General features: G+C 32.9%; 1 protein-coding gene and 1 long non-coding RNA gene across 3 annotated transcripts in view; one reads left to right on the top strand and one right to left on the bottom strand.

Moving 5' to 3' along the window:
• The window catches only part of LOC148626907 (neuroglian-like), an 81,377-nt gene that overhangs the window by 46,146 nt on the left and 8,128 nt on the right, over nucleotides 1–27,103 (bottom strand). Inside the window, exons 1-2 of one of the 2 annotated variants that reach the window (XM_088559252.1) lie at nucleotides 20,988–21,139; nucleotides 14,178–14,567 (exon numbers count right to left, since the gene is read on the bottom strand). The gene's annotated coding sequence lies outside the window, so the exon portion shown is untranslated. Of the gene's footprint in view, nucleotides 1–14,177; nucleotides 14,568–20,987; nucleotides 21,140–27,103 lie in introns of those variants that run through there. The other variant, XM_088559169.1, reaches the window with a different exon arrangement.
• On the top strand, nucleotides 14,572–19,551 carry LOC148626908 (uncharacterized). The gene is made up of 3 exons (XR_015918282.1): nucleotides 14,572–14,650; nucleotides 18,741–18,803; nucleotides 19,180–19,551. It is a non-coding gene; the product is annotated as an uncharacterized LOC148626908 (long non-coding RNA).

The following is a 27,103-nucleotide window of genomic DNA, read 5'->3' on the forward strand; positions in this document are numbered from 1 at the left end:
AAATTGACTAATGCAAAAATTCATACAGGTCCCATATACAACCCTACAAAACATATTAAATTTTTGAATGAAAAAGGGGGGGCACCTTTAAAACAATTCTAAGTGTTATGAAACAGATGTAATTTGCTTTTTAAAGATGTTTCTGTAATGTGTCAAACTGTCAAGTCATCTTAAGGTTGACATTTTTTATCAATACTTAGCAAAAAAACTATTTGACATTTGTGTCAAGTAATTTTTCCATGCTTAAGTCTTATCTAAATACAGAATGCCATAACTAATTAATATTTGTCAAATATTGAAACCCACTAACATTCATAGTCCTTATAACCTTAACAAATTCATCAACAACAAAGACCACAAAAGATCAGAAAAACGATTATTAGAAACAGACTAAATAAACACAAAGGGCAAACATTACACCCAATACTCTGAGAATTACAAACTTAATCCAATTTCTTCCATGATAAAACAAATTACCACCTAAGGACCCAGTAGTACAATGTTTTATACCATTTGTTCTGATCAATGATCGATAGATTGACAGAAGCTTTACATGGATTCGGAGTGATATTCTGATAAATTATCTCACTCTTTTTTGTATTGATCCTACCACAACTAATTTTCTGTTCCAGTAGAAGACGTAAATAAGCAATGTTTATCATCTTTACAGAATTTCTATTAAATTCAGAAAAAAAATCTTATACATGTACATGGCTAGACAGAATATAAGACATCCTAAATTCTCTAATCACTTGCCCCAAGAAAACATTGATTTGAATTCAGTTACTTGCTGGCCAAAGAGAAATCTAGTAAGCAATAGTTAAAACAATAATCAAAAAGAACATAATCCTGGGATAATCACTAGCCAGAGAACTAGACCAGACACACACAACAAACAACAAAATCCTGGGATAATCACTAGCCACAGAACTAGGCTAGACACACACAACAAACAACAAAATCCTGGGATAATCACTAGCCACAGAACTAGGCTAGACACACACAACAAACAACAAAATCCTGGGATAATCACTAGCCACAGAACTAGGCTAGACACACACAACAAACAACAAAATCCTGGGATAATCACTAGCCACAGAACTAGGCTAGACACACACAACAAACAACAAAATCCTGGGATAATCACTAGCCACAGAACTAGACCAGACACACACAACAAACAACATAATCCTGGGATAATCACTAGCCACAGAACTAGGCTAGACACACACAACAAACAACATAATCCTGGGATAATCACTAGCCACAGAACTAGACTAGACACACACAACAAACAACATAATCCTGGGATAATCACTAGCCACAGAACTAGACCAGACACACACAACAAACAACATAATCCTGGGATAATCACTAGCCACAGAACTAGACCAGACACACACAACAAACAACAAAATCCTGGGATAATCGCTAGCCACAGAACTAGGCTAGACACACACAACAAACAACAAAATCCTGGGATAATCGCTAGCCACAGAACTAGGCTAGACACACACAACAAACAACATAATCCTGGGATAATCGCTAGCCACAGAACTAGACCAGACACACACAACAAACAACAAAATCCTGGGATAATCGCTAGCCACAGAACTAGACCAGACACACACAACAAACAACAAAATCCTGGGATAATCGCTAGCCACAGAACTAGACCAGACACACACAACAAACAACAAAATCCTGGGATAATCACTAGCCACAGAACTAGGCTAGACACACACAACAAACAACAAAATCCTGGGATAATCACTAGCCACAGAACTAGACTAGACACACACAACAAACAACATAAAATTTCCATATTAACACACACACACATAGAAACAAAAGTAAAATAGCAACCTGGCCTCCAAGGATAGCTTTTTCTAAAAAAAAAAATAAAAAATTTACTTTAACCCTGCCACATTTTTTGCACCTGTCCCTGGTCAGGAATTTCTGCCTCTGTATGTCTTGTTTTATTTACACTTTCAGTATTTTTTATGTTTTTGGAGTCTATAGGAGCAACTATTTTGCTGTACCAGTGTATAATGTTGTTTTGGGGACAGCTGCAGCCTGCCTGGTGGTATGAGGGTTTTCTTGTTGTCTACTGAGGACCAATGGGTGGCCTTGAACTGACAATGTTTGTCCTGATGGAGTTGTAGTCATATCTATATCCATTACCTTTATATTTACTTGTGGAGACATAACTATGGCTTTTTTTCTGACTATTTAACATGCCATTGAAATCAGCCTTAGTCAAAGCTCTGTAAACATCCCCCAAACAAAGTCTTTTGGTATTGATCTAAGTATTTATCTGCAGTCTGGGATGATGGTAGAATTAACTTGACATATAATACTGCTATGTTCTGATTAGAAACTGACATTTTATTGGATATCAACATGACAACAGAATGGTCATCTGATATAGGATTTGATTGCTTCAGGGTTAAACAGGAAAGTTCATCAAGCAAGAAAAAGCATAATACAGTACCCCTAATATTGATCAAAAGATAGAAAATCTACAGAAAAATAACTAACAACTAATAAAGGCTATACAACATGAATCAATGACACACCCAAGTGTACATGTATGCATTAAAATCTTATTCAGGGGTTTACTGATGTACATATCTCTCCCCAGGGGCTTACTGATGTACATATCTTTCCCCAGGGGTTTACTGATGTACATATCTCTCCCCAGGGGTTTACTGATGTACATATCTCTCCCCAGGGGTTTACTGATGTACATATCTCTCTCCAGGGGTTTACTGATGTACATATCTCTCCCCAGGGGCTTACTGATGTACATATCTCTCCCCAGGGGTTTACTGATGTACATATCTCTCCCTTGGTCAATTAAACAAAATTTCATTCAACTTTCTGTTCAGATGACCTTATAACTTTACCAATTTTCAGCTTTCATGATTGTGAAAGCATTATTACGAAGAAAATCCTGAGGACCCTGAAAAAGTAATCTGAACAGAAAGTAGAAAGGAATATTAGATTATTTAATATTTTTTCAACGAGAGGGAGTTTCTCATGCTGATCTGATCGAGCGGCTTTGCCGCGAGACGAGATGAGCATGAGAAACTTCCGCAAGTTGAAAAAATATTTAATAATCTGTTTATCGCTGTTTTGCTGAATTGTAAGGTATTAGTTTTCTTTCATTTTCAGTTGTCCTGACCTAAATATGTAAGTTTATAAGCGCTGCAAATTTCCTTTTGGATCTATTTTTCAGCAACATGCTACATGACATCACATATGTTGTGCAGCTGTGATACACATCATTTGAAAAAAAATCAGTTAACTATGACGGATGTGTTTATAATTTGTGGAATAATTTTTTGATTTATTCATTTTAATCGGGTAAGTTACTGTATATTATCATTTTCCATTGGAGAATAGAAAATATTGCCACAAATTAGCCATTATTTTATACACAGTAATCAAAAAGACGGTTATTTAGGTGGTCATATATTCCTACGCTGTTGCTTGTATGTCACGTGAGGACATAGAAACTGGCGATAATTTTCATTCTCACTCGACTGGCGTGAGATTGAAAGTTATCGTATAGCAAGATCAAAGGGACTTTAAACAAAATAGCAATAATATTGTAATATCTGATGGGAACAAAGCAAGAATGGCACACCTATATATATATTTGTCACTTCTGTGAAAATAGCAAGTAGCTGTGATAAGTAAGTAATTACAGAGAAAAGCATGCCAGAAAATTATTCTTGGACAGATGAATAGGGTATGATCATAACCAAAATTAGAACTGTATGCCCCTCTCCTCAGAGCTGGGGTAACACAAGGGTAAAATGGTATACCCCTCTCCTTCAAAACAGTGGTGCCACAAGAGTAAAACAGTATACCCCTCTCCTTCAGAGCAGGAATGCCACAAGAGTAAAACAGTATACCCCTTGCCTTCAGAGCAGGAGTGCCACAAGAGTAAAACAGTATACCCCTCTCCTTCAGAACATGGGTGCCACAGGAGTAAAACAGTATACTCCTCTGTTTCAGAGCAGGAGTGCCACAAGAGTAAAACAGTATGAGCAGGGGTGCAGTAAGAGTAAAACAGTATTGTGAAAGTACTTTAATTCGTTGATATCAATTTTTGTGGATCAGGGAGGAAACACAACTTCAGGGATTCTTGAATTTGTGGTTTTTAAGTTTTCAATATACACATCAATGGGAATCTACTATTCAATGGGAACCAAATTTCGTGGTTTGACCTTCCCACGAGAACCACGAAAATTGGTACCCCACAAACAAAAGTATTTTTAACAGTATACCCCTCTCCTTCAGAGCATGGGTACCACAAGAGTATAACAGTATACCCCTCTCCTTCACAGCAGGGGTGCCACAAGAGTTAAACAATATATCCCTCTCCTTCAGAGCATGGATACCACAAAAGTATAACAGTATACCCCTCTCCATCAGAGCAGGGGTGCCACAAATGTAAAACAATTTACTCCTCTCCTTCAGAGAAGAGGTTTAAACTGCAATACAATAGTAGCAGGTACTAAAATTAACCAACACATTACTTATAACCATTTAGTCTTGACAAGCAAGCCCTTACAATACCTGAATGGACAGACAGCAATGGTGATTCCAATATATCTCTCCAAAATTTGTGGGAAAAACAGAATGCCTATTTAAATTTAGGGCATAAATTTTTAAAAAGATATTAAGGATATATGCAATAAGACTTCAACACAAAATAATAAACTAACTACAGTAACAAATTTCAATCTACAGAATCTTTAAAAAGTTTTTATCATGCAAAACAAACTGTGGTCTACTAACTGCACCAAACAGAAACAATATGTGACCTTTTCATCAAAATGTTTAATCCACTGGAAAAATTTAATGAGTACCACCAAATCTGAAGTTTAATATGCAGATAGAAATGACAGGCCAATTAGTTAAACAAAAAGTCAGATGAATCAACAGGAAGCCATTACAACACTGTGCAGCAAAAATTTCCCTGGAAATTAATTGTAGCCCACACATCCATGTAACTACCATCGATTTCAACTTATGCATAAACTGGTTTTTAACTTAGATTTTTATCCATCTCTGCCCTGATGTAAAATATGAATCGATTCAGTATCTCTGCACCTCCAGGGAAATGGATCTGAGAAAACTGTCTCTGTTACATAATTTGTCTCCTGAATAAATCATAGCATTGATGAAAGCCTTCATGCAATGATCAATATATACATTAATATCCAAGTTCTGAGAGACATAAAGTTTGTTTGGTTCAACCAGTTACTGATATAAATCTATGGAGTGAAACAAGCAATAATTAACAACTTATGACACTGAGTCAAATATTGAGGGAAAAGTTATGAATACAACAAGTACAAACAAAATATTATTTAAATTTGGAATTATTTTGAAATTTGGAAAATGAGTAAAAACATTATTCAAAATACTTACCCCTACTAAGGGGTAAGTATTATAAATAATTCCGTCATGACTAGGTGGGGGGGGGGGGAGGGTTAGTAAGTTTTCCTTGCCTATTACTATCAAACTAACCTAACCCCTTCCCCATGCAGGCATGACTAACCCCCTCTCAGTATTTATTTTAGTCATTTTCTTATATTAAAGATGGATGGTTATTTATACAACACCATATCATTTGCAGGAGCTGAAGGGATGTTGCCACGAATGAAAGGAAAGTTGACAATAAGAAATTATCAGGTTTGCTGTATAGTTGGGCATGTGTTTTCCCTTTCCGTTGATTTCGATGAGTAGGTCAAGATATAAACTAACTTCACAGTGTCTGAAGTATCATTCACCTCAAGTTCTTTAGGGTAAATGGAATGTATTTATTGCCCAAAATCCAGGATTGTTTAAAAGACAACTTGTCATCTATATAGCCTAAACTGAGATCAATTGACCTGACTAAGCAACGGTCCTTCTTTTGGATAATATCAGCTATAAAGTCAACCTCATAAGAGTGAAGGAATAGGTCAGCAAGTATTGGAGCACAATTTACTCCCATTGGAATGCTGACCATCTGTTAAAAACTTGTCCAATCACTGAACTAATTATGCTGTTGATAAAAAGTTCCAGTACTTTACAACATCTTATCTTAATGACTTTAACAAGAACAGAGAAAAGTCAACTCTGTATGAAAAAGAAACAACTTTTTTCATTACACAATCTCTTTAGGGAAGGAATACATACTATATACTTTGATTTTCTAACCTTATATAATAATCTAAATATTTCAAACCTTGATATCTTGAAGGTAACTCCAGATGACAATATCATAGGATTAATAGGTTAATTCTTATGAAAGAATGAATAACCAACATACAATCACTAGCACGGAGAAGGCCTAGATTTTATGAGTGAGCGGAACTACTTCCGTGCACTATTAAATCTTCATGCATACTTGGCACGAGTGATCATAATTTGGTTATTCATGATAACCAATTGATTATCCTATTTATTATGTAGATTTCCTCCATTATTTATTGCCATTTTCAATATGAATTTTATATCTTGTGAATAGTGGATTGATATTTGTGTTGTGAAGTTTTGGAGAAAGTGTGAGAGTGAAATTACCACATTTATTTCACAGTGTGAATTATCAATTTTTTTCACACTGGGAACATGCGGTAAATCACTGCTATCTATATAATAATATACATGTACATATGCCAATTTATATACAGTCACATAATAAACTTTTCTATAGTTGGTTATCTCCCTTAAAACAAAATCTGGCAAAATAAAATTTCATACCACAACTCTAAAATGAAAACATTCAGGCTGGGACAATTAAAACTATCCTTCTAAAGATAAAGTTGCTCTCTACACTCAACAAACATCCTTGATCTAATATCAAGAAAGACACATTTAATGGGACTTATTAATGATTTAGTAAGTCTAATGCTTTTCTTTGAAAGAACACAAAAATAATCCAATTACATTGCCATTGTTTCCATTGGAAGCATGTTTTAACTCTCAGGGAATAAAAATGCTTTCAAAATTATCCTATAAAATAGAAACCAAACCATAATTTCTGTAATTACAGTCAGAAGTAGGGCACATTAATTGTAAACCTTGTAACTGAAACAGATGTTTAACTAAGATGAAATCAGGGAAGATCTCTGAAAGTTTTTGTTTCCAATAAGGTAACATTTGTTTCATTCAACTAAAATTATAATAAAAAAAGTCCCCAGTGAAATGGCTTGTGATTTATGCAGATATTTATGTAATCAAGTGTTAAAATATCAGAACTGTTGAATTTGTTTCACAGATAGTAAAAGTATGAAAGACAAATGATAGTGAGGTGTTCCCAAAACTTATGTTGAATTTCTTCAAATAACTGATGATTTTCGGAATCACCTTTTCCACTTGTAGTCAGCAATTTCTGCAAAACCATAACTTCTAAGTTGAACCATAATTCTTAATGAACATTCACATTCATTTATTTTAAACAGATTATGGATTTTGACAGTCCATATGAAATCAAAATACTCAGTCAGAATACCTTAGCACAAGCATATAATATAATGGCTTCAATCAAATGTAAATGATAGTCACATACAATATAACATACTGAATGTTAACACATTGTTAACACATACCACTAACAACAGTAAGAGTACTATACAAGTGTCATACCTTACTGTTTGGAGTAGCTACAATAATCCTGAAATTGAAGACAGAATCATAAAACCAATCCAAAAAAAGATCAACTTCAGGGTCAACTGCTAGAGGATATATTCTACACTGAACAAATATCTCTGCAAAAACAGTATTAAACCGTTTCAAATTGCTACTAACACAATTTCCTGTTTCTAGCTATATAGTATGTTTTACTATATCTACAACAGTAACAGTTTTGACCTGTTTCTTAACACATAGCATACTGATACCCTTCAGGGCAACAAAAAGGATGTTGATACTGCTGATACAGGCACAAATCTAAGTGAAACAAAATCAGTTAATTGGTTATTGTGACCCTACCACTTAGTTCTGGTTTTGAAACAAGCAATACATAAAATGGCCATTTCAAGCACAACCACAAGAATTCTAAACCAGGAACAACATCTGAAAGAGTAATCAAGGGAACCAAGGTTATAGCGGTAATCAAAAGAATGTAATCCAGGGACAAAGACTAGACATGGAAAACAGACATACACAACAAAGAACATAAAGTAACTAAAATCATACATACAAAGTAACAAAAGTAAATGAGCAACTTGGACTCCACTAAAACCTGGGAGCATGGACCAGGTGCACCAGTAGGGTAAGCGTCTTCTGCTTTTCCAGAAACACCCGCTGAGTTGCTCATAAAAAGTCAAGTCCGGGGTAGACAAACGAGGAAAGGAAAACTATGACCCGTTGAATAAATCAGTTTTCATGGTGCTGATGGATACACCATAACGATCAACGATCAACGAGTTCATGATGACAACCATAAAACTTCTGTAGTGATGACTTCAATCTTTATTTAATGTCTTTATTTAATAAAGACATTACATAAAGTGACCAAGTACACCTGCACTATCTTAGTTCATACCTACTCTGTAAAGAAGCCTGAACTTATAAAGGATATATACCTGATTGTTAGTTTATAAAGGTGTATCAAAATAGAAATAGAAAACCAGTCAGAAATCATTATTTATGTCTTGCTTGCACGAGATTACTTAATTCGTATTTTTATCATTAAATATAGCTTACTTTTCAGTAAGTGATTCTTAAATTTCCTAAAATTTAAAAAGAGAAAAACATTTCAAGAACAATCATTATTTTTCATCATTCACAAAACAGAAAAACAGTCTAACTTTGCCTAATTACAGGAAAATACTCTTTTAAAGATGCTATAACTTTTGTTACTAGCCATGTAATTACCAGAGATTGTTTGTAAAGGGGGTAATTTTCTCAAATTATATTCAATCAAGTCATGCAACATGCATGTAATTTTAAAGTTAACAATTTTCTGGCCTCAAAATCAAACGATGGCATGCAATCTGAACCGAGTATTGACTAAACCACTCAAGGGGTGCTGGATTTCACAGCAAAAAACATTAAATTTGGAGAGAAAATGATCAGACTTAATAACTGTAATGTGAAACATCAACCAGTAATGACCTATAGAAATGGTACTCTGACACACAAAAATTATGAAGTAGTTCAGTGATTCTCACTGAATGCTATACAATATACAGCAAAAAAGACATGTTTTAAAACAGTTATAGGTTATAGCATTGTAATGAAATACTTGAAATATTAGATATCCACTGAACACCAAACAACTGTAGCAAATAATCTCAGACTCAACATAGTATGTGAAATCTGTCAGTAGAAGTGATAATGCATGACTTCAAAAAACTTTTAAACAATAACCTTATTGTAAAGCTGATGGCCACTCTTCATTCTAAAGAAAAAAAGTAGTTTTTAATCAGTTAACCAATTAGGAATGATTCATACCATTAAACAATAGCTTCATTAAAAAAATACATGTATATCAATTTGATGGTCATAAGTATCAAAGAATTTCTTTATTTTAACATGACATCACACAATGGAAAAGTAAAGAAAACTAAAGGCTCTAACAAGCCTGAATCATTAATTTGGAGAAATTAGAAAAACGATGGCTACTATTTATTATTATATATAATTAAAGTGATGGTATATCAAATATACCCAGTGTAAAAATAAATGATATTTCTCATGTTAAATAACTTTTTATTTATAACACTCTTGGACACCAAAACGTCACTCTTAACCACTAAAGCCACATAACAAGACAATGGATTATAGATGGTACTGAGGTCAACAATCCTATAAAGTTTCAAACATTTACCTCAGTTGATCTTCCAGCTAAAATGAGCTTAATGCAGGCATAATCTGCTCCACTTAGTCAAATGTATAGGCTGAAGAACAAAAAAGAAGTTTCAAATAACTTTCCAAAGGTATTAATAAGAAATGATGAGAATTTCTGGATTATCCCCATACCAGTGCCCTGTAACGAATCATCTAGACAAGTAGATAACTATATAGTTTGTATAAATAACTGTATAAAATGTTTATACAGAAATTATATAATCAGCCCTGATGCACTTCATAATGATGGGCGATTGACATTCTTACAATGGGGTTGGTACAAACAATTGATTACATGTCACTGCCATCCTCAAATACACTGGCTGGTTTTTACTATTCATGTAAATGTTACATGCAATGAATACTCACTGTACAAGATTATAGAAATAAAAATAAACTTCTACAGAAAGAATGCAATATGATAAAAAATAATTCTTCAGGGTGATTTGGTGCCATCAAGATTATTAATCCATATTAAACTGAAGTTTTAATATAAAGAATTAAGTATTAAGACTGACGTCATCAACTCTGATGGGTAACAAGGAACAAAAACACATCTCTTTCTTATCCACATTGAAATTGATCAAATATACCACATTCCATCTTATATACTCAGTTACTGAATATTGCAATCTTTATTCCACATCTGAAAACAAGGAGTCATTTAAGACAAATTCAGCATCCATCTCAATGCAATGGTGTCATTCTTTCAGAAGCTATCCATTACATTTAGCAGCCTTATTCCTAATTCATTTTTGTATTCCTGACAAATCTCTAGATAATTTCCATCATCAGCATACAATAATAGTTCTAGTTTAATAACCTCAGAACTGTCTAAAAGATGAGAAATTTGAACAAGATCAATAGCATCAATTCTGTAAATTAGTTTTTTCAATCAAAGCTCTACAGATATTAACTATGAACATATAAGAATAAACTTCAAAACATGAACTGTCATGATAATAATTGAGAGATTTATCTATTAACACATACTTTTCTTTGCAAGTTCATTTTAATAAACATGAAAAAATCAAATCTTGATAAAATTTCATATCATATACATAGGGCATGTATTAAGTCAAAGGCTCATAGACCAACATCATAGTAATTATGGTCAGATTTATGAAATAGTCCAAAATTAATATATACATGAAAGTATTGTGTAATAACGCTAGAGGCTCTAGACAACCTAGTCAACAATAGTCTATTTAGCCTTCCAAAGCTGGACTCTTGACCCTACAATTGTCAGATAGACAAGAATCATCTAATCAACAGGGATGTTTTATTAAAACAAAGCATTGCAATGGCCATTACCTGGTTATTAAGCAATGTGATTTCTGCCAAGTGCTCTGAATGTCAAAGTGAAGACTGGGTAAACAAAGGGAGTAACTATGACTTTCTAAGGCAGTCAAATGCCTCATCATCTAATTAGGGACGAGTATGAATGGATTAACCAGATTCCAGGACCCATAAATTAAACATCCATCATCTAATCTTTTTGAACATTTTAGCATCCCATCATGCTGAATAATTTTACTCCTGCCAGATTTGATCTAAACCCTACTGTTTGAGTTATTTGCAAAATTCTACAATTTGACCCCTGACTGGGATAGGATTCAGATTGTTATAAAGTAGTGGTGACTGGGATATGATACATGTTGTTGTAAAGTAGTGGTTTAGTGGTGACTGGGATATGATACATGTTGTTGTAAAGTAGTGGTGACTGGGATAGGATACATGTTGTTGTAAAGTAGTGGTGACTGGGATATGATACATGTTGTTGTAAAGTAGTGGTGACTGGGATAGGATACATGTTGTTGTAAAGTAGTGGTGACTGGGATAGGATACATGTTGTTGTAAAGTAGTGGTGACTGGGATAGGATACATGTTGTTGTAAAGTAGTGGTGACTGGGATAGGATACAGATTGTTGTAAAGTAGTGGTGACTGGGATAAAACTGAGTTTTTGTAAAGTAGTGGTAACTGGGATAAAACTGAGTTTTTGTAAAGTAGTGGTAACTGGGATAGGATTTAAAGTTGTTGTAAAAACTTATCCATATCACTAGCATGTGATCCGGTTGAAATTGATTTAATACTTTTCAATGATATTTAGTATCCATTTGTATTTTGCACTTTGTCAATAGCAGCTGCTTCCTGTAATTATGGGATGATTGCATGCATGTGTAGTAAGCTTTATTAATAATAGGCTGAAAAATCAATTTATTTGATTGTCAAATTCAGATGGCAACTGAAAACTAATTGGAAGTATGCTTTACAAAACATCATTCAAGAACTGTTACACATAACATTCATATGAACAAGCAATCCTTAAAAACTCCTTAACTCCAGGTTACTTAGGGCAGACTTGCATGTAAGAGGCAAGCTTCAGTGCAGAAGAAATGTACTTTTCAATTTTTCAATACAGTCAACTTACTTGTAAGAACAATGTATCACTTCCTAGAATTCACTTACAAGACTTCAGTAAAAAAGTGAAACATTCATACACATGGCTAAAACTGCTATGCTTAATGCTTTTTTTTCATAAAAATATCACCATCATAATTAAAAAAGTCAAATGAAATCAAATGTTTATAATTGAAAGACTATGCAGAAAAAATTATTAGTGTAAAAACAAAACTAGGATATAACCTTAAACTTGAACCCACAAAATTCCTTATCTCTACATGGCCTACTTGTATAACTTTCACAAAAATGCATGAAATATTTCAGAAGCACTGGAAACCATATTCACAAAAAGTACGGATGAAAAGCCAAATTCTATAGACCTACTTTGAATTGCAGCTGGGGACAAAAATATGCTTATATATTCAACCATCATTATTTGTGTTTCTTCTCACTCTCCATCCATGACAAATGCATGTTACTTAACCAAGAGTCTCAAGAGAGCAGTTAGTGCCAAAAGCATTTTACTGCTACAAGCTCAATACCATCAAATTCAACAGTTTTCCAATAAAAACTTATCAAAATTTCTCTTCCAGCCACTCAAGTCCATTTTTACTTTTTAATTTGACTAGTGGTCACTGTATACTGGGCTGCCAGTGTTTGATGAATACCACTACTATACGTAATGAATGGCCTGTCAAAGTCCACCAGAGTTTGTTGGCATCATTGTTAAATTCTGTTGACATTTATAAAATGTCACTCGAGCCCACATGTGCCAAGTACAATAAGACTAACAACATAATCTGTCATTTGACTCTGTTATATATCAATTGTCTAAACATAATAAATTAAGCCACCACATATGGCAACTATATTCTACATTCTAACATCAACTTTAATCTAAATAATACAGAGTAAAACAGCTTCAGCTTCTGATTAGATATCCTACTTAGATATGCTATGTATAGTCATGTACTTTTCCATTAGTTGCCTAGGTAATTTTAAGAGCAAACCTTCAGAACAGACACTTCATCAACAGTCAACATCAGTTTTAATTGGGCAAAAAGGGTACGTGTAAGTTCATCTTTCCATTTGTTCTGGACTCAGGAATAGCTATCATAAAAATAGTAAAAATATCACAGGTTTATTGACCACCTCAATGGTCTTGTTAAAGCATGGTTGCCTCATGCACATGTAGACATGGGTTTGTTCTCTGGCCAAATCACACCAAAGACTAGATTTGGTAGTTACTGCTTCAGTACAATGTATAGAGAAGATAGAGTGATAAATAGGGTGACATGCAGCATGTCTGGACTAGTACAGAAGCTTCTTGATTTAACATTCTGTTCTGAAACAAGTGTTTGAAATATATAACATAGAATGTTAAACACAATCAATCAATCAATCAATCATACCTTTATTTAATAACAGTCTTCCAACTAAAACATTTGATTATTTATTTGTAGGGATAGAAAAAGAGTTATAGCAAAAATTTCTTTCTTTACTGATTAGTTTTTGTATTGTTTGTGCCCTTTTAACCAATAATTCACACCTTTTTAACCAAGAAGCACTCAACTAATTAAAGATGTTAATTTAATGCACATCTGAATTCCAACAACATTCTCAATGTTAAAGATCATACACCTATAAACTCCTTATTTATTCTTCTGCAGTGGATGAAAATAATTGACATGCTACATGGCAATAAAGATACATGATTTTAAAATCTTACATGTACACAAAATATGGAAAAACATAAGCTTCTCTATAATAGCAGAAAAAATCTGAAATATTTTCTTGATTTGTGCTTTTTTTCCTTTGCTTGTTGACAATGACACATGACTTATACTTGGCCAGTGACATTAAAGATGGATATAATGACTGTTTAACAAATTACACAGACTAATTTTGACCTTACCTTATAGATCTTATCCTGACTTCATTACTCTTTCCGTAATCACTGTCCTGTGTAAAGTTATCCAATATCACATGTACAATTCAAAACACTGACTTAATCCAACACAAATCCTAATCCAAATAACAAAACAAATAATCAAAATATGTCTTTTCTCTCTACAATCCTAGCTAAAAAATATCTTTAAATGCCTCCTTAAAGAAAAATGTGGTTAATATCTCAGTCAACAAGCCTTCCTTGTATTGAGATGATTAAGCCTTCCTCTTCAGCAACAACTAGAATCATAGATGTCGTAGTCATCAATAACGATGTCTACCAAGCATGCCTATACACCATTACTCACAACTGATGAATATTTAATTCTATCGTCAAAACCCTTGGACATAGTTACACCTAAAAATCATTAAATTAGATCAGTAAAAAAAAATTGTTAACATAGGCAAGACTGATTGTAGAATATCAACTGCAATGATGTAGTAAGTCACTCTTTTCTGGATAATTATGTTAATGAGTTTACCACCAAAAGAGATCAATATATACATTTTTAGAGAAATTTTAGAAACTGAGTGTTTTCACTATCTGAAATCAATAAGAACCTGCATGTTAGTTGATTGTGGTGTTATTACAGATAGGTTAATGTGCTACAATTTCCAGTTATATATTGTATTATTAAATGGATAATCTGTTCAATACAGAAAATTACTTGCATCACATTACAAAATTTATAGTCATTATAAATAATATTGAATTTACTTGTAGGTTTATATCATATAGGGTCAACCATGGGTAGAATGGGCAAAATTATGTTAATCAAATTTTTCAGAACATTTTTTTCACAAGCCTTTTCATTTTATAATGATGACAATGTATAATATGTGTTTGGATTAATATTTTATAATATATTTACAAAATTTCGGTGAAAATTCATCTCGAATATCTCTTTAAATGCTTAAAAATGTTGACTTTTTTTTTGTAATATCTACTGAATATTAATTTAGTGTATAAAAGTTTTAAGACACCAGAGTAAAACAGGGATACTGCATCTTAACGCACACATACAAGTAACATGTAACTGAATATAAAATAAATTGAGGAAATCTTTTGGTTTATGGAAAAGTTTACATGAGATGTACATGTACAACTCATCATCTGGAACCATTGAAGATCAGTGCACATACACTTGAAAACTGTTTTGGTAATATGCTCCTTAAACTTCAATGAACATGACTTATGGCTTATTGGTCAATAAAAAATAAATAGATTTCTGTAAGACAGAAGAATTTTTCGTTTGAATACCTACATCTTGTAGACAGATGGACATGTTTTTTACAGAGAATACTACTTATCTAAGCAACTATCTGTCCAATCAATTACTGGCAACACATACTAATAGATTTAATTGTGCTTCACAGAAACATGAAAAAAAATTCATTTCATGCTTCAGTAAGTAAGCAAAATATTTGACTGAATACATATTAGAAATACCATGTGTTTTCACTCTTAGTAAAAACAAAACATAAATGAATTTTCACTTCTCTTTTAATCTAAAAATAAATAATCACCTAATATTTTAAATGTATTTTTGATAGATATAAAGTTTTTTTTCTCTGATACTAATTCCTCCACATTAGTTCAAGAAATGATAGGTGTGATGCTGTATGTTTTATTCTGTTATACTCTTCAATCTGTAATTATTTAATAAAAGTTAGGCTGTCTCTTTTATTCTTAAGTTTTGTTAAAGACCACATGAGGTCTAATTTCAATTAACTTCAATTTGTAATAGCATGAATTACAGCTACCATTGTGTAATATATAGTAGTAAAATAACCTGAAGTTCAGACAAGGTGTAATGTTTGTATGTATGGATTTCATCAATAAAACTGACCACAATGAAAGTACCATAAACTTGAATCACTGACAAACACAGGCAATCTAATGACAATATAACATCACTGAGGAATGACAGGTGCCCTCCTCATATCTAATCTAATTCACATGCACTTCACACTTAAACTTCATTAGTACATGTTTCTGATTAATGGGCATGGACAGTTCTATGGAGCCTAATCTGTCACAGCCCAGTAAGCCTTCACTGACCATTGGACCCTGGGGACCAATCTATATCAAGTAATTGTTGCAAGTCTGAATAATTCATCAACATGCTGCCAATTTTACTGATGCAGGTTTCAACAGGCCATCAATCTACACAAGCTAGGAATGGGTAATGAGATTAGTTCTATGTCTGGAAAGGTTGACAGTTTGGTGCCAAATCATTGGCTTGGTGTAAGAAGTCACATCATGACCCCAGTTTCTTTCCAGCAAAGCAAGGTCTCTATTAAAAGTATATTAAAGACAATGTTACAGTCTGCACCAAAACATTTTAAGCAACTGGTTGAAAGGACTAGTATACAAAATTTTTCACTAGTTCAAAGACTGATTTGCTAGTCCAAAATAAAATAATACTTGGGAGGTTCAAAATTTTATTTATTCTACCAAATGTATCTTGTGAAAACTCAATGATTGTTTGTTTACAAGAATAAATTGCTGATTACTATCCATCCATCAAAGCTAAAAAATGACATTATAAGGAAAAAGAAAATGGGGAAATTTTTTTCTACTAGTCCAATCGGACCAATGGCAAAAGAAAATTACAATTCCAATTCAAAATCTACTAGTCTGGGGCATCAGACTAGAGGCCAAAGACACTATCTGCTGTCATCACAATTTCCCTGAAAGCATGAAATGCCATTGAAGTCCCAAATAGTTTACATTCAAAGTAAAAAGTGACCTTGGCAATGAAGCAACAGGCACAAAAGGAATAAAAAAGAACTTTATTTCCTCAGAACAATAAGACAATATCTATCTGAGTAAATACCTGTGCCATGACTCAGATTTTATCACATTCAGCCTTTAACCTTTTATAGATATTGATTCTACCCACATTCTATATCATCTTGCTGCTTTATAAACAATATGTACAATATAAGAATCAATATTGGATATTGTATTCCATGCCAGTATCCTGGAGAAGCTTAAGCCTGTCAGTAGAAGTGATGGGTAACAGATTACTTTTAGCTGCCCTGATGAGCAAAGTCATGACAAAATTACTCACTTTATATGGAACATAGAAGAGGCTATTTTACTGCCTACAAGTAATTTGTCCTGCTCATGTTGAGCAACAGCAATGATGTAGCAGTTAACTATTATACATAGAGGACAGAACCTGCAGTCTGTTAGAGGACAGATCCTACAGTCTGTTAGAGGATAGATCATACAGTCTGTTAGAGGATAGATCATACAGTTTGTTAGAGGACAGAACCTACAGTCTGTTAGAGAACAGATCCTGTAGTCTGTTAGAGGACAGAACCTACAGTCTGTTAGAGGACAGATCCTGTTAGAGGATAGATCATACAGTTTGTTAGAGGACAGAACCTACAGTCTGTTAGAGGACAGATCCTGTTAGAGGATAGATCATACAGTTTGTTAGAGGACAGAACCTATAGTCTGTTAGAGGACAGAACCTACAGTCTGTTAGAGGACAGATCCTGTAGTCTGTTAGAGGACAGATCCTACAGTCTGTTAGAGGACAGATCCTGTTAGAGGATAGATCATACAGTTTGTTAGAGGACAGAACCTACAGTCTGTTAGAGGACAGATCCTGTTAGAGGATAGATCATACAGTTTGTTAGAGGACAGAACCTACAGTCTGTTAGAGGACAGATCCTGTAGTCTGTTAGAGGACAGATCCTACAGTCTGTTAGAAGACAGATCCTGTTAGAGGATAGATCATACAGTTTGTTAGAGGACAGATCCTGTTAGAGGATAGATCATACAGTTTGTTAGAGGACAGAACCTACAGTCTGTTAGAGGACAGAACCTACAGTCTGTTAGAGGACAGAACCTGCAGTCTGTTAGAGAGTTTTTCAAACACGTATTGCTGGCTAAAGCAAAGAAGCAATTCTAACTGCTTGTCAAATTCCATGATTCCTGAAATTTCATATCTGAGGCATTTATTCTACACCAGCTGTTTTGTTTTTCAATGGAAAAATTACACACTGTGGGGAATAAGAATTAATGATTTTTATATGCTAGTCAATGTCTGTTCAATACAAAACCGCTTTAAATTATCTCCATTACCCAAAAACAAAATGGACTTTTGTCTGAGAAGAATCCTGTGATAATCTCTCCCCCCAATACATCTATAGGATGACAGGCCTAACAAAGTACAAAACAGAAACTCAGAATATAATCTCAATTATCTCAATTCTGTAGAGACTTGCAAAAAAATCTAATTAAGTAAATTTGTTGCTCAGATTCTCTGTTGTAATACTATTTTCTTGTCAATATTGATCAAGTAAGTATATTTAGAAGATTGGTTTATTCTAAAATTCTACACCATGTAGAAAGATGTGGTTATTTTTTATTACCACTAGATAAAGAAGGTATAAAGACTAGATGGCATGTACAGTGATAGGTTTCTCCAGAAAGAAGTTCTTATTTTATTTCTTGAGATATGATTGTCACCAACTACAGACTAAGAATCTCGGAAATACCTTTTGCTTTCAGAAAATCTATAACAACAAAGTATCAACCCACCAGACTTTTACGAAGAATAGTACAAACTACCAGGTGAGTTTAAAAGGAGGAATACACATTTAAACACTCAATATTGATTGTATTCCAAAACAAAATAGCAGTTTTTCATTTTCATTGTACAAAAACATTTCCAATTTTACTAAGCACTGAGGGGTTTATTTCATTACTGTATCAATAATTCATTCATTTTTCATATTTAGAAAAATATTCTCTAGAAGTATGCACAATTGAAAGCACATGCTCTTAAAATATTAAAATTGTCACAAAAGTTATTACATGCAGAAATTTATTCAAATGAAGATCCTATTAAATGAGCGGAAATTTGTATTGTGTCAATATCCAGTCAGCAATGAAGGCAATTACAACTAAATGTAGCCTACAGATTCTAAATATGTTTTACTTCACACAGACTTCATAGGAAGCTCATCAATTGACTGAATGGTTGAAACCATTAGTAACAATCGAAGCGGAAGGAATGGTGATTTAGAACTGGTCAATTGTCATATATCCACCAGGAAATAGGCATTCAATGATGGACTACACTAACCCAATCATTACTGGACTAGAAGTAAACATAATTCTGGGATTTCTCTGACCCATGACTCACTGGAAATGTATATTGCTGCTGCATCATGTTTGAAAAAAAAGAAATAATGTTTTCACAGATGTATTGCTTTCTGAATAATAGTTCTTATCTTACTATGGTTTTTTTATCCTTTATATAAATAAAATTCTGCAACTTTTGTACAAGATGACATGAAACATATTTTGAAAGTTTGAAATTGACAAAACACATCATGATTTTTTCACATATAAATCTATTTTTTAACACAAAATTTAATCTTGATGTTCTATTACAGACTCTACAATATCTGTACCAACACATATTACATCATTATGTTTGTTCAGCATAGAATAGGATGTAACAGCACAAATATTTGGCATAACAACATCACACATGGATACTATTTGATGTTAATTTATCTTTATTACATTCATTAGGAGAATGATGCCATAAAGCACAGTTACTCCTAGACAATAGAGGTGCTACAAGTACAATCTTCTTCATATACAGAATTAAAGTACATTGTATCTCCCATACAATGCATGTACATGTATAGTTTACTTCTATAGAGAACAGAAATGCATATACAAAGTACTTTTCACAGAGAAAAAGGTGAATGTATAATATATATCATGTATGGAATAGAGATATATGTACAATACACTTCATGTACAGAAAGGAGGTGTATGTACATGTACAGTTTACTTCTCTAGAGAAGAGAAAAGCATATACAATGTACTTTCCACAGAGAACAGATGTGCATGTACAATATACATCATGAACAGAATACTGACCTTCAAATGTTATTAAATAATACAAAGGATGTGTATGAACTTACACTGATATATCAAATTCAATATCATTCCTACATGTCCACTTTTTGACTGATTTTCTATAGAAGTTGAGAAAGAATATTTGGATTGACAAAAAAAGCAATGAAGGATTGTATAGTTCTAGTAATGCAAGTATGGAGATACATATGTTAAGGGACATTTGTACAATTTGAATGCCAAATCACTAAAGACAGGGGCAGAAAAAAGAGAATGTCTAAAGCTGTTACTTTGTCCTATGTAATTATCACCAAAAATCTAACAAAACAGAACACCATTAGCCAGGTAGATATCACAAACTAAAATAAACTGCTAAATTACAATATAAACAAGAAACTCAATAATCAACCAAAATTATGACATGCAGCATATGTCATTTGGAGATAAAAAGATAAAGACCAAATTGATTTGCCAGTGATTATTGATTAGTTCACCTGAATGATTTTATCATTTACACCTGCATTTTCTAATAACTTTAGGGTCATAAAACTGGAAGTAATTTGTTAATTGTCCACATAAAAGCCTAAAAGGAGTAGGCCAATGTTATTAAAAGTTGCTACTAAACACATCCATACAATGGAGCTTTCAATGATAAACAGCAAGCTTACAAACATGAATTTTTCATTTGATGTTATTTATATGTTGTAATGTATAGCAGGTTAAGCCTCCCTTATTTCATTCAACAATCACATTTCTTTGATTAAACAACATTAATACAATTGTTAAACAAAATATCATGACAGAAATTTAAACAAAATTTTATAGCATTTATCATAATCTATTCTACAAATCAATTGTAACTAAATATTAATTCTTACTCACAACAAAAGAAAATCAATTCTTTCTAATGTAAGTCCTCTTTATTCATTCCAATAACTTTCTATAATGACTACACTCTGATAATTCATGAGATTTAATGTCCAGACTCACTGTAGCATGGTAGATTGGACAGCTGGGGTTTCTGGTCATCAGAACTACCCAAGGGACCGGACTTCATTACTAAAAGGTTAATTTGTTATACTTTAATACCTTTGGTACCACTACATGCTGTGTTTGACATGGTCTGTTACATAACCAGGATTGTACATTTAACATGGTAAATACTTATAACAAAGTATTATTTATTTACATTGTTACCTTCATCTTTCACAGTAAAATACCATGTCTCTATTAAAGACCAGTGTAAGAGTCAGGTAGGGTTACATACCTTCTGGTTTGCATTGACTTGGACAACAACTAATGTTATTGGTTTATAGTCATTTGTATTTCCAACAATGATGAACGATATGTTTACTAGTTCTTTAGCCCCAAGAACCCAGCGTTGAATTAATATTACATATTACATATCTTTTAATTATGCCCTGGGCTGTAATCCTAATTAATTGGTTGAAGCTCAAATCATTAACTTTTAAAATTATTAAGACAGAATTTTTAATCAATGAATCAAAAATACATTGGTAATATTAAGAAATTGCAAAAATAATTGTACATAACCACTAAAATTTTTAATTTTGAAAGTACATTTTTAGAAGGGAATGAAATGACAGCACTGTTTTGTTTTCTTAATAAGTAAATTTTTTGGTTTGGATTAATTGTCAGCTGTTTTAGTAGTTTTTTTTTACATAATTGTAATTTATTTTCCTAACACTTCAGCTATTTCAGCAATTTGCATTTACATGTAATACTACTTTGGTAAACAAAATTGATTTTAAAGTGTAACCCAATATTGGTTATATCAAATACAAGAGTCAATATTTCAGGAAAGATAGTCGTTCTGGTTTCAATGGTAGATGATTTTTATTAAATACCTCTAATTACCAGAAAAAAGTACACCTAGAACATGGGTATGTCAGTATTGTAAGTGTATGTGGTAAGTCAGTAAAGTTATCTTTAAGTGTGTAATAATAATGGTCTAACTTGTAGGTATATAAAGGTGAGAAAAACTACCATCTTTTTCACAATTACCTTGTAAACTGCTGTCCATTAAATCTACATTTCAACAATATTAGCTTAATAATGTAAATAAATAGAATTATACTATATCTTTCTATTGAAATCAAAAAGCTTTAAAGTTAAGTGTGAAAAATAAATTAAACTAGAATCATAAAAAAGCCTTCATATTTACAAAATGTATTTACATAAAATTGAATGTGGTCTTTCCCTATATTAGAAAAAAGTTATTGTTTTTCTATTGTTTCTTATACTTCCAACATTATCTTTGATCATCTTTCAAGATATCATTACCAAATTTGAACCAATGATAGAGTTCATTTAGGACTTGTACAAGAATACCCTGTGAAGAATTTCATCATCATAAATTAATTGGTTTTTTTATATTCTGACTACAAGAAATACATCCAGTTTTACATACATTTTGTACATGTATACAACTTTTTATGAATACCAAAACAGACCTGGAAATTCATAAGAGCTATCAATATTTGTCTCCAGTGGCATAGCCAGGGCCAAATCAATGTGAGAAAAGGAGGAGGGATGTACACTGGTTGATTTCTGTTGCAAGCTTGTTGAAGCCTTGGCTTCTTAATATACATTGTAACTATGCCACTGGTCTCTCTACACTACCAACCTTTCTATAAAGCTACCGTACAAAAGTGTAAGCCACTGTTCACTAAGACATACATGTACCTCATAGTATAATTATTCATAGGAACTATAGAATGGGAAAAGGACATGGTTTATAAGAACTCCAATGTTACACCAATTATCAAGTGACCAATGTAACCAAAGTAAAAAGTACAAAAATATTTTTTTTCAGGCAAACAGATTTAAACACATTCAAAATTATTTGGTGCTATATCCAAACAAAAACAAAATGTAATTTTATATGAGAAAATTCTGAAGGTTATTTTATATTACACATCACTCAGGCCTCATGATTTGAAACAGAAAATTATCTCTTTAATCCCCTTTTTGCAATGAGGAAGCAGGAAAAAAATCTTCAAATGACAAGTAGTGTATCATCTTGATATTATCATAACTGTCATACATCAGAAGTAATATTAAGTATTATATATTCAATTCACTTTGACTTTACAATGATGATAAAGTGGCACTCATAAAGTTAGTAACATCAGAGCAATCCATCCTGATTGTGTGCAGTACATCAGAAATTTTTAAAAGAGTGATTTTTACAAATTAATTTGCAACCATAGAAATAAATTTCAGAAAACATTCTTATAACATTTTTAATCCAAAAATGTCCCAGTTTTTGTTTTAAGTGTATGGGTAGGGTATTGCAGGTTCCCTGGCTAACTGACACCAATGACTGTAAAACTGGTAGTCACTTGCTTATCTTTCATGTACAATGTAAATAGAGTGACAACTGGTTGGCTGAGAATGTGGAATAATGTGTCTAAGTAGGAGGACAGGCCGATATGTAAGGCAGAGTTTCAATATGATTATCTCGAAATGCATTTAATATCCACCATAGGACAATCAATGAACACTGGGAAGTATGAATGTCAATGTCTCAACAATCAGAATATAATGCAGCATGCAGCATGTACATTTATGTGAGACTGTGTCCTGTTCAACATTCTGAAGTGTACACTTATTTTATATTCTCTATCATACTGTATTACATTTGCATTTATAAAATACATATAAAACTTTCTATTATATATCTATGAAAATAATGGGAATTTGGTTTATCATCACAGAAAACAAAGGACCCTCTGTTTGGTGAAGGTTACAATCAATACACATCTTCCATGGAAGACAACAAACGTGAAAAGGGCCAAATTAAATTGTCACATCTGTATCAACTAATATTAATTATTCACAAACCAATATGGTTCCTGAATTTTTTTACCTCACTCTAGCTAATAGCTCCAAGTTTATAAAACAATGACCTTATTATAATGAAATGTCAAAGATGCAGTCTATATCAAACCAATTTTGAACCTATATTGGAACATATTAGATATATAGAGAGCATTTCCATAACTGGTATATAGTCATTATCAATTTATAGTATAACATAGAGCTTCATAAATCTAGGATACATAGTACATTTGTATGCCTTCTCAAATCTTATGTTGTTATCACATGCCAGCACGAATCACATTTAACAGCACAGTCAACATACTGACCCAACTATTGTAAAATCTGACTGAACCCAGAGCTGTAAACCTGTTTAAATTGAACCCAGAATTGTAAACCTTGTTAAAATGAACCTAGAACTGAACTGTTTACCTGTCTAAATTGAACCCAGAACAGTACACCTCTATAAATAGAACCCAGAATTGTAAACTTGTTAAACTGAACCCAAAACCCAGAACTGTTAACCAGTCTGAACTGAACCCAGAACTAAACTTGTCTAAATTGAACCCAGAACTGTAAACCTGTTTAAATTGAGCCCAAAATTGTAGACCTTGTTAAACTGAACCTAGAACAGAACTGTTTTCCTGTCTAAATTGAACCCAGAATCTATCTAATCTGGACCAAGAACTGTTCACCTGTCTGAACTGAACACAGAACTGTTTACCTGTCTAAATGGAATCACGAACTAAAACTGTTTAAACTGAATCCAAAACTGTAAACCAGTCTTAACTGAACCCAGAACTATCAACCTGTCTTAACTAAACTCAGAACTGTAAACCTGTCTAAACTGAATGCAGAACTGTAAACCTGTCTGTACAGATTCCAAAACTGTTAACCAGTCTAAACTGAACCCAGAACTATCAGCCTGTCTTAACTAAACCAAGACCTGTAAACCTGTCTAAACTGAATGCAGAACTGTAAACCTGTCTATACAGATCCTAAAACTGTTAACTAGTCTTAACTGAACCCAGAACAAAACCTGTCTACACTGAACCTTGAACTGTTAACGTGTCTAAACTGAACACATAACTGTTAACCTGTTTAAAGTGAACCTAGAACTATTAGCCTGTCTAATCTGAATCCAGAACTGTAAACCTGTCTAAACTGGACCCAGAATTGTAAACCTGTTAAAACTGAACCCAGAAACCAGAACTGTAAACTTGTCTTAACTGAACCTAGAACTTTAACCTGTCTAAACTGGACCCAGAACTGTTTACCTGTATAAACTGAACCCAGAACAAAACCTGTCTAAACTGGACCTAGAACTGTTAGCCTGTCTAAACTAAATCAAGGACTGTAAACCTGTCTTAACTGGACCCAGAAATGTAAACCTGTCTAAACTGAACCCAGAAATGTTAACCTGTCTAAATGGATCCAAGAACTGTTGATCTGTCTCAACTGAACCCAGAATTGTAAACCTGTCTAAACTGAATTCAGAATAGTAAACCTGACTAAACTGAACCTAAGACTGTAAACCTGTCTAAGCTTAACACAGAACTATTTACCTGCCTAAACTGAACCTAGGACTATAAACCTGTCTAAGCTGAACACAGAACTGTTAACATGGCTTCACAGTTTAAAATGAAAATTTAAATGCAGATAGATTTCATTATGCTAAACACTTTAAGCCTATCAGACTTTGGCTTAACCAAACAGTTTTGGAGATATATACGAAAAACTACTGTCTGACCTCTATGTTCTATTTTGATTAACAGCAGCCATGTTTTCAACAAATCAAAAAACCCATATCAGTTCTATGCAGGATACCCCAAGGAATATTCATACCAAGTTTGGTTTCGGTTGGTCAAGACCTGTCAGATAAGAAGATTTTTGAAAGAAATAATATTAAAAATAACAAAAAAATGTCAAAAAAGGGCAATTACTCCAACATGGCTATACAGTTTAACACAAAAATTTGACTACAGACAGTGCTCATCATACTGAACAGTTTATCCTGTCAGAATTTGGCTAAACCTAATGATTCTGTAGATATATGTGTTTTATATATAAAACTACTGTCTGATCACTATGTTCTATTTTAAGTAATGGCATCCATGTTTTTCAACTAATCAAAAATACCCATTACAGTTCTATGCAGGATGCCCCAAGGAACATCCATACCAAATTTGGTTACAGTTGGTCAAGTAGTGTCAGATGAGAAGAGTTTTGCAAAATTGTTAAGGACAACGATGACGATGGACACCAAGTGATGGCTATAGCTCAAATGGCCTTTGGCCTGGTGAGGTAATAAGAAGAAAATGCATCAATGCTACATGCGAAGATGGAAAATTTAATGATGAAATTCTCCTTACTCACAGTTCTAATAATGCACAAGTAAAGATGTCATCCTGATATTTCAAATAACCATCTATATGTTTTATTTAAATTACAATCACTTACTTCATGGAAATTTAGATGGAATGGCTGATAATTCAAATATTTCTAAATATTGAGTATGATTGCTCAATTTAAAACTTCCTTCAAATTAGAAATACTCTGAGATCAGGAAGGATTTGATGTGCATAATGGACACAATCATTAACTGAAGAGATTCAATAAAAACTTCTTTTAAACACGCAATCAAATAAAAACTTGATGGAAAACGATCAACAAAATAAATACAAACATTGTGTTAGTATTGATTAAATCATGGTATCCAAATAAACACAGTTTAAACTACTTAAAAACACAATAATCAAGAGTCAGGAAAAAGCAAAATACAGATTGATCGGGTCCTTCATAAATTGCAATTATCAATTTCTTGAAATGATCTTTTCATGGATGAGACATGCGTTGATCTGACCTTTGTTGACCTGGAGATGCGGTCAGGCTTCTAAGTTATTGTAGAATGATAATGTTGGGGACAGTTTAATGACATGTTATGACAACAGATACTTTTTCCTACAACCAATGGAATCAGTAATCAATGGATTTCTGGATGAGTCATGGCTACTTAATACCTACTATATGATAAACCCTAAGGATAGCGTGGAGTTTTATTGAATTATTAACTCAATTCATTCTAAAATGAGCAGTCTCTTTCTTTTTTTTTTAAAATAATTACCAATTAGGTCTCAGTATCGTATTAATTTTCC

Source organism: Perna viridis, chromosome 1 (assembly GCF_037379345.1).
Source record: "Perna viridis isolate PV_CMFRI_1.1 ecotype Kerala chromosome 1, ASM3737934v1, whole genome shotgun sequence".
Classification (NCBI taxonomy): domain Eukaryota; kingdom Metazoa; phylum Mollusca; class Bivalvia; order Mytilida; family Mytilidae; genus Perna; species Perna viridis.